The sequence below is a fragment of the Triticum aestivum genome, chromosome 1D (genome assembly GCF_018294505.1).
Source record: "Triticum aestivum cultivar Chinese Spring chromosome 1D, IWGSC CS RefSeq v2.1, whole genome shotgun sequence".
Classification (NCBI taxonomy): Eukaryota; Viridiplantae; Streptophyta; class Magnoliopsida; order Poales; family Poaceae; genus Triticum; species Triticum aestivum.
The window spans coordinates 107612086-107622224 of record NC_057796.1 but is presented as its reverse complement, the minus strand read 5'-3'; the positions used below and the strand labels follow the sequence as shown (position 1 = coordinate 107622224).

Genomic DNA, 10139 nt, shown 5'->3' with positions numbered 1-10139 from the left:
GCATACCATATATTAAAGAAGAAAGGCAAAGAGTGTCACCACCATAGTTTACAGGGTTATTAGTACATGCTAATCCTCACCACTCACCCATCTCTCTACCCTACTAAAGAAGGGAGATACATTAAAACAAACTCCGGTTACATCAAAATAAACTTTGAATTCAGGTAAATTAAAGCAAACTCCGGTTCTTAGGTATTCATCTTCATCACTAAATGTTCACATGGGCGACCAATGCATCATACATAACACTAGTTTTTTCTAGTTTAAACCTAACACCGATCTGTGATTTTCCTATCGTTAAAGTAAACTTCGCCAAATCTGCGGCAATTATGATCCGAGCTGAGACTGAGGATGAAGAGCTCGTTAAGTCGGTGCTACCCTGGAAGATCACCACATTTCCATGCAAATACCTAGGCCTCCAGTTAAGCATCAAGCAACTCAAGAGATCCAAGTGGCAGCCGATTGTGGATGCGGCCCTTCACATTCTGCCAGGATGGCAAAGGGGCTTGGTGACTAGACCTGGGAGCCTTATCCTCGTCAACCAAGTCATGAGGGCGCGGGCCACACACCACCTTATGGTTGCCGAGGCACCAAAATGGGCCCTGGAAAGAGTGGACAGAGGTTGCCGGGCTTTTTTATGGGCCGGGGCGGAGGAGGTGAATGGCGGCAAGTGTGTGGTGTCCTGGTCAAGGGTATGCAGGCCAAAACACTTGGGCGGCTTGGGCGTTATTGACTTATCTAAGCACAACATTGCTTTAAGATTACGATGGGAATGGCTTAGATGCACGGATGCTTCCAGGCCTTGGCAAGGGCTCAACTTGACCGCGGACAAAAATGTTGCCCAAGCTTTTGGGAGCCTGGTTAAATGGAAGGTTGGAGCGGGAGACAATATTTTGTTCTGGAAAGATCGGTGGCTCCATGGTGCAACCATCGTAGAGCTAGCTCCCTTGGTTGTGGCGACAGTACGTACGCATGTGGCCAACAAGAGGCTTGTACGTGATGCGGTGTGCACGCATGATTGGATGAATGATGCTGTGGGTGACCTTTGCACGGAGGGTCTTACCTAGTTCATCGGACTTTGGGAGATCATATCGGAGGTTCAATTGGATGCTCAAACTGAGGATAGCCCCATTTGGGCTTGGAATGTGACAGGAGTCTACACCGCATCATCTGCATACAAGATGCTTTGTGAGGAGGAGTTAGATTTCACTCTTTCGGAGCAATCTGGAAATGTTGGGCGCCACTTGCGTGTAAAATCTTCATGTGGCTGGCTGTGCAATATCGATTGTGGACGTCTAATAGAAGGGCTAGACACGGTTTGCAAGACCAAACGTCAAAATGCTACTTCTGTGATCAAGAGGAAGACAAGGTTGACCACATATTGCAACAATGTGTGTTCTCAAGGCAAGTATGGTACAGATGCATGACCAGGATGGGATTGAGGACGGAGCTTTGCCCAACATGTGAGTCACGATTGGTGCAATGGTGGACGGAAGCTAGAAAACGCATACATAAGCAAACTCGGAAAGGATTTGACACATTCGTGATGCACATTTGCTGGACACTTGGAAACAGAGGAACGCGAGAGTGTTCGGATCAAGCCAAATCAAGAATGAATGAGAGACTGTGGACTTGATCTTCGACGATTTGAGGACTTGGGCTACGGCAGGAGCACTTGGAGGACGACCTATATCCGAGTAGTAGAGTAGCATTAGGAGGGTGGAGGCTTGGTTGGGATCGGCTTGTGACTACCAACTAGCGCATTTGTAAAATCCTTGTACATATTTTTCCCCTTCTATAAAGCTAAGGTACCCTCGAAAAAAGGATTTTCCTATCATGCACGTATATAAATGTGTGTATGGTCCGCATGTCAAAGTGGTGTGTGTGCGATTGTACGTCTTCCTAGAGAAATCGATGCCACACCTAATCAATCACCTAGGCCCAGGCCCGGTCACTGGCTCCATGTTCCTGTTGTGCAAGTCATTTTTGTATTTAGATGCGTAATAGGTAATACAATCGTCATTTTCCGCACAGATGACGGCATAGCGCAGTGGATTAGCGCGTCTGACTTCGGATCAGAAGGTCGTGGGTTCGACTCCCATTGTGGTCGATTTTTTTTCATTCTTTAGTTTGAGAAAATCTAAAACAACATTTTAAACCTTAAAACATAATTAAATTTACACAATCCTACAATTTCATAATACTATTTTTTTTTGTAGGTTACACAAACCAGACCTATTTTTTCTGTTCTTTAGTTTGAGAAAATCAAGCTTAAAACATAATGGGTTTCGACTCCCGCTGTGGTCGATTTTTTTCATTCTTTTGTTTGAGAAAATCCAAAACAACATTTTAAAGCTTAAAACATAATTAAATTTACACAATCCTACAATTTCATAATACTAAGTTTTTGCAGGCTACACAAACCGGATCTATTTTTTTATTCTATAGTTTGAGAAATCCAAAACACCATTTTGAAGCTTAAAACATAATTAAATTTACACAATCCTACAATTTCATAATACTAATTTTTTTGTAGGTTACACAAACCAGACCTATTTTTCTGTTCTTTAGTTTGAGAAAATCAAGCTTAAAACATAATTAAATTTACATTATTGTACAATTTTATATTATTGAAACATTGTAGGGTCGAATTATTTTTATCCTTCAGTTTGAGAAAAATCGGAAACAATGTTTTAAAGCATAAAACAGAATTAAATTTACATAATCAACGGTTTCATATTATAAAAAATTGTGTAGGCTACACAAACCAGACCTATTTTTCCGTTCTTTAGTTTGAGAAAATTGAAAACACTATTTTAAAGCTTAGAACATAATAAAATTGACACAATTGTACAGTTTTATATTATTAAAAAAACTGTAAGCTGCAATGACATGGTCTGCAACGGAGCACTGGTGCCGTTTTTATTGAGTCTGCATATTGGTTTTGACCTAAGTCAAACTTTGTAATTTTTGAGAAAATCGATAACACTACCTTTTAACCTTAAAACATAATTAAATTTACATAGTCGTACAAATTTACGACTAAATATTGTGTAGGCTACACAAATCATCCCTAGCTGCAATGACATAGTCTTCAATGGAGCACTAGTACTCCCTCCGTTTTTATTTAGCCCACATATTGCTTTGACCTAAGTCATTTTTTATAATGTTGTGCTAAGTTTGGGTGTAACACGGGTGTGCCTGAGGCGTTCCATTTGCTCTCGCTAATGTAAGTCCAAGGGCGTTGTACCGCCCGCTTGGTCATTCCCATATTCATGAAAAATTAAATATTTTTGGTGACCATTTTAAACAATTTATTAAAATCAGTTTAATAGAAGAGGAAAAATGTTTCATATGACTATTAGTTTTGTTCATGTATACACAAAAACATATTCGTGCAAGTATTAAAATGTTACATAGAACCACAAAAATATTTCATGTCTGTATTTTTTATGTGTTATACATAAAACTACGTCTTCATTCTGGTCTGAAAATATTCATGTATTTAAAAATCAAATTTCATTACTACAAACTTATCTCAGAAGATTTATCTTACGTATTTATTTATGCGTTCAAATGTATAAAATTAAATGTTCATGGCCTGAAGAACAATTGCTCATGTACCTTTTTCATATAAATTTACCATGAAAGCAGTGACACAAAATAAATAAATAAATTCGGAAATATAAATTATAATTAAATAAATAAAAGGTAAACAAATATAGAAATGGCAAAATGGGTAAAACATAAGTAAATATAAGAAATAAAACGAAAGAAAAAAAACTGAAAAGATGCATGCTGTTGGGCTGAAAACAAGACAGCGCTAGATAAATGAATCAACCTTTTCTCAAAAGAAAAATGAGAAATGAATCAGCCCAGCTACACAAAATAAGATTGGAGTAAAGCATCACGATTTGCCTAGTGTTTAAGCCACACTGCTTACTCTGTAGTATACTGTCGAAGACAAGATCTGAATCGCGAGATAACACTATAAAATAAGACAAGATCTGAAGCTAAAATATATATACACACCAAGCAAAACTTGTTCACGTGAAAAACTGCACATACATGTCAGGCAGTTGAAAGTTGAAACGGCAACAAATAATGTGTGCAAGTAGCGCAGCTACCATTGTGAGATGGCGCAGCAGTAAGCACCCTGCAGTATGAAATGGACGAATTTCAGAGTGCCTAGTTCAGAGATATGCATGGCAAACTGTAACTTCAATAACTGAACATCGTAACGGACTTGGAGCTGTTTAAATCAGACCACGCTCTCCATGCACGCCCGTCCGATCATTTTCTTTTCAAAAAATAAATAAATGCAGATATAACTTTGCGCTAGCCCCCGCCTCTGCATCATAAATGCAGGTTTAACTTTCAGGCCATCAGCTGATAGCTGCGCAGCGTACCACACCGCAGGGAGGTCGACACGTAAGGGGCTGTGGCGTTCCTCAAGTAGCCACTATGCCCCAAAGCCAAGCATGTTCAAAACGGGCACTGCTGCCCGAAAAAGCTTTGCAGAGGCCGGTCTTCAGGTCGCTCTGAATCCAACCCGCCCAACTAGCTCGGGGATCTGTGCCGTAAGATGTATTACGATTTACTGCCTCACCTGAATGGCTGTATATCATCGTATTTAAAGTAAAGCCCATGTGTGATGGGACATGTTGCAGAGGCAGTATTTACTGCCCGCCTGAAGGAGGCACCCGATGCAACATCTCTCTTGCAGTGCATCAGTTTGATAATTGTTTGCTTAAAGTAAGTACGTAATTAGGGCATCTACAACGCGGCGCTAAGGATCTTAATCCTGGCCATTTCGCTAATCCAGAGAATATTTCCTGGCGCCTTTCAGGCAGCGGTGCCAACTCTGGCAGTGGACGCTTCAGTTCATTAGTAGTTGATTTGACCTGAGATTGTTAGCGCCTTACGCGTTGGAGGTTGAGACGCTTATGCAAACGCTAGACAATATCTTTTTTATTTTTAATCCTTAAGCGTCTACAGAAATGGCTATGCAATGGAGATGCCCTTAATTGCTACAATTTTATGATTACTTTAGGAAAATCAAAGAAATGTGCTGATGGTATAGACACATAACATGGCCCCAAAAAATCAAAGGTACCCGATGCAATACCCCCTTAGCATTGCGTCAGTTTGGTAAATTTTTGTTAAAGAAAGTACTCCTCTGTCCTATAATATGATGCATTCTTACATCCAAAATACTTACATGTTAAATGTAATAGTGTCGATAGAGGAAGTAGTTAATTGCATACTAATTTGATGATTAGTTTTGGAAAGGGCAGTGATCTGCGCCGGCGCACCGGCCCAACTGTTGGGCCGGTCGAGGCCCAGCCGTCCGATGCGGTTTGCGTGGACCGTCAGATCTACGCGCATAAACGGACTGAAGCAACCGTTGCAGCAAAAAAGAACAGTTTTGTTGCGACCGTGTACGAACAGCCACAGCAAGGGAAACAGGGGAGCTGGACACCCCCCCCCCCGCGCGCGACTGCCCGTCCCCGATCCGCGGCGGCGGCGGCTAGATCCGCCTGTTATTCGTTCCCCGCGGCCGAATCACGTCGAGGAGGGGCTCCCCCACCTATCAAGCCGCCTTGGGATTGCTTCAATCATGTCTTACATACGTCATGACCTCCTTGCCGCCATGGATTTGGGCTCGAGCTTCACTGCCGTTCATGGCCGGAGTCCCCTGAGGCGGCAAGGCCCTGGTGGTAGTGGACCGGTGCTGCAACGGTACTACAACCCTGATGTGGTCTTCCAAGATGCAGCACGGCATGGCCGGGATGAAATTGATCTGGTATGAATTCCAATTGCAAATCGTAGATCCTTTTGTTCACAAAAAAATGTTGCAACCTTTGATTTCAATTGATGAGCGTGAGATTAAAAAGAGATGTTCTCAACATACTTGTGTTTGATTTTTGTGTAATGTTTCTGAGATGTTGTCAATTAATGCAAGCATCTTCCTGCTGTCTGCTAGTAAAATGTTACAAGTATGTGTTGCACTTGCTACATGCGTCTTGCTGGATGTTGCATGCTACATCCTAAAATGCTGCATGCAGGAATTGTTTTGGAATTGTGATTGACATGCTGCGTCCACTTTTTTTGTTCGCGCTTTTTGCGTGTTTTTTTAGGCAGCAAAAAAATGACTTGGGTGCTGATTTTGTTGCAGAATGTTGCTGTGGAGCCATCAATTTTCCTTGATGATGATATGCAAAATGTTGCGCACGAAGAAGAAGATGATGGAATTGATCTGAATGGTACTCCGGGAAATGATAGTGATGATTCATTGCAGCTGAACACGGATGGTGTAGCTCCAAATCATGGCAATGCCCGTGTGGCTAGTGACAATGCCAATGGAAATGCTGCAACACTTGTTGACGAACCAGATGAAGAAATATCATCACAGCCAGTTGTCCCTTTTCTTGGAATGGTTTTTGACAATGTTGAAGAAGCTCAGCGTGTTTACAATGAATATGCCTCGAAGATGGGCTTTGGAACTCGCATTGTGACATCAAAGCATAGTAGGAAAAATAGCTCGGAGCAGAAGCGCATTCTAATCTATAGAGTTTTTGAGTGCGTACACTCACGGAAAAATCCTTCGAAGAATGTTGGTGGTAGCATTTCTGACGGGGCTGCAACAAATCAGTGTGAAGATGTTGATATGAGCTATTCTAGTAACAAAAAATCTGCAAGCAAACAAGCTGGCATCTATATGGATGTGAGCGACAAGAGGAAAAGAAACCGGTTGGAGCGGTATGATTGCAAGGCTCGTATGGGTGTTAACCTCAAAGACGGTAGCTGGGTTGTGAAAGTTTTTGAGGCCGATCACACACACCAGCTGATTTTACAAAGGGGGCGTCGGAGATTTTGCCACTCTCACAGAAAGATCCCGGATGCAGACATGCAGTACATCACTTCACCGCACTATCGCAACATATCAACGGCTAATATGATGGGCTTGCTTGGAGATGCACGGTGTTGCAATCCAAGGAGTTTGCCGTACGTGAAGACTGATGTGACAAATGCAAGAGCAAAGCTGTGAAGGGGCCTGTCAGAGCGTGATTTGGAGCTGACAATCGAGTACTTTGAGAGAAGCCAAGTGGAGAATTCCAACTTCTTTTTCTGGAAGCTAGAAGAAGATGGAGCTGTTAGGGCGCTTTTCTGGGTTGATGGGAGAACAAGGGCCTTGTATCCAAAGTACAAAGATTGTGTGTTTTTCGACACCACATTCTGCACAAATCGCTACAACTTGCCCTTTGCTCCGATTGTTGGCATTAACAACCACACACATACTGTTTGCTTGGGGTGCGCTTTGTTGCCTGATGAGACCATCGAAACTTTCAAGTGGGTCTTCCAGCAATGGATGTTGGCAATGAATAACGTGCATCCGTTGAACATTATGACTGATCAAGACCAGGCAATGGCTAAAGCCATCTCAATGGTATTTCCAGATTCAACACACAGATGTTGCAAGTGGCACGTCTTCCGGGTTGCAAGGACGAAACTAGGGAAGATGCTGGGCAAGGATGAGCCTTTTGCTGAAGCATTCTATGGTTGCATCAATGATTCAGATACCGTTGAGGAGTTTGAAGAACGGTGGAAGCAGATGGTCGAGTTATTTGGTGTGGCTGATAAGAAACACCTCAAGAACATGTGGGACAGCAGGGAGATGTGGGCTCCTGTGTACTTTAGGAATAAGTTCTTCCCATTCACAGGAACAACCGGGCGGTCCGAGGGCCTGAATTCCTACTTCAAGACTTTAAATCATCATGGAGACTCGGTTTGGACATTTGTCCAGCAGTTTGAGCTTTGCCAGGAGCTAATGCTTGATCGTGAAGACAATGCTGGCTTCATCAATGAAGCGACGAGGCCGCCACTCTGGGGAAAGTAAGTCCAAAGTCATGTAGCATTTTTTTTAGTTTTCCAGTACAGTGGGGTTGCAGCATTTCTTTGAAACATATGTAGCAATTCTTATTGATGTTGGAAGCTTTTTTGTTTGCAGTTACAACATTGAAAAGCAAGCTGCAGATTTCTATACCAGAGAGGTATTTTCCAAGTTTCAAAAAATGTTGGCTAAATCAACAGGCTATGGTCTGCAATATCAGCTGCAAGGGGATGTCATCTGGTTTCGCATTGTTGCAAATTATGGCGTCAACCCTAAAGTGTACACGGTGCGTGTTGCCCCTAAAGATCAGACATACATGTGCACCTGCAGCATGTTTGAGATGTGTGGGCTGATCTACCCACATATCATCCGTGTCATGGTGCACCTGAACGTGCAAACGATACCTGCGACTTACATGCTCCCAAGATGGTCTAAGAGAGCAACCAACCTTGCGCCTGAACCGGGCGATGGGCATAGAGCTATGCATTTCGGCGTCCCCACGACAAACACCCTAAAGTTTAACTCTCTATGACGGAAGTTTGGGAAACTCGCTTCTGATGCATGCTTCAATGATGAAGCTTATAGTTTTGTCTCTGGGCTAATTGACCAGGGTAGTGTTGGGGTTGCTGCAATAAAAGTTAGAGCAAGTGATGGGGTTGCAGGAGACGAAGAAGCCCAAGGTCATGCAAAAAATGCACAAGTCTCAGGGGGTCCAAGTACAGGTCAGCGGGATCCACCCCCCATAGGACTACGGAACACACCAAAGTCAGCAAAGAAAGGAAGGCCAAAAGAGAAAGAGAAGCGCAGGAAGCCACTAATTGAGATTCGAGAAGATGAAATGAAGAAGAAAGCAAAGAAGGACGCAACAAAAACGAAGAAAGCTCCAAAGCCAAGGGAAAAGAAGACTCCATGCAAATATTGTGAAGATGAAGATCACAACGTGAAGGATTGCCAACTCCTTGCAGCTTTTCTTGCTGCGAGTGCGAGCACGAAAGCTCCGGGCGTCGAAACAATCCTTACACTTTAGGATATTTTCATGAGGGAAAAAATGATGAATTGCCTTGTAACACCCCATGACTTATGATAAAAAGTTGCGTTGACTAGGTGTGAATGTTTGTTTTGTGGGATTGCAACATATTACTACATGCGTGGTTTGAAAAAAGTGGAATGTTCCTTTTTACAAGAGTTGATTTAAAAAAATTCTTATTGTTATATGTTTGTGAGAGCTTACTTTTTGTAGTATGATGGTGCCAAAATTTGTAGAATTTTTTTGTAAAAAAAAAGCAGAATGTGGGTTTTTCCTTATATTTTTTTTAAAAAATAGTACTCAATGGTTGTTGTAACCACAACTTGATCCATGTTTATAATGAACATGTTTTAAGCTTTTGAAAAGCATGGGGTAAGCTTTTTCAAAACATGGTTGAAGCTTCTGTAAACAAGGTTGCAGCTTTTGAAAAACATGGTTGAAGCTTTTGAAAAACATGGTTGAAACTTTTTCAAAATATGGTTGAAACTTTTTCAAAATATGGTTGCAGCTTTTAGGAAACATGGTTGAAACTTTTTGCAAAACATGGTTGAAGCTTTTTAAAACATGGTTGTAGCAAAATAACAAGTTTGAAAAGGAAAAAGCCTTGAATGATTTAAAGTGTTGATTTAGCTGTACAGCAAAAGTTGGGAAAGGAAGCTTATTTACATTATGCTTCCAGCAAAAATATTGTAGGGATGTAGCTAATTTGCAGGTAAAAATGTATATTTTGGCTCTGCAACAAATCTAAAAGAAGGTTGTAGCTATTTCCTGTGAGCTTCCAGCAATTTAAGTGTGTGACAAAAGTAGCACTCACATATTATTTTTTCAGAAAATATCTTTTGAGGGAAAAAATGCACAGAGATTCCCTTGAAACTTCGATGGATGAAGTTTGAAATATTTTCATATTTCAGAACCAGCGAAACAAAAAACAATTGTCAATGCATAATCATGTTGGCAAACAGAAGAACGCATCCATTAAAAACATAAGTGCATCATCCAAATATCAAGTTATCATCGGTTTACATACCAAAAGGACACATATGTTTACTGGAGGTATCAACAGTTTACATACGAACGCGCACTACTCTAATCCTATGAGAACGCTACCACCTCGGACATGATCTAGACCTAACGAAGAAACAAGCTTGTTCGTCTTGAACCTTCCAGAAAATCAAGCTGCCAACTCATCCTTGAACGCCCACTCCTTTGGGGCATTGT

General features: G+C 41.7%; 1 non-coding gene across 1 annotated transcript; it reads left to right on the top strand.

Annotated features, from left to right (window-relative positions):
- Positions 1-2036: 2036 nt before the first annotated feature.
- TRNAR-UCG (transfer RNA arginine (anticodon UCG)) lies at positions 2037-2110 on the top strand. The gene has a single exon. It is a non-coding gene; the product is annotated as a tRNA-Arg (tRNA).
- Positions 2111-10139: the final 8029 nt, after the last annotated feature.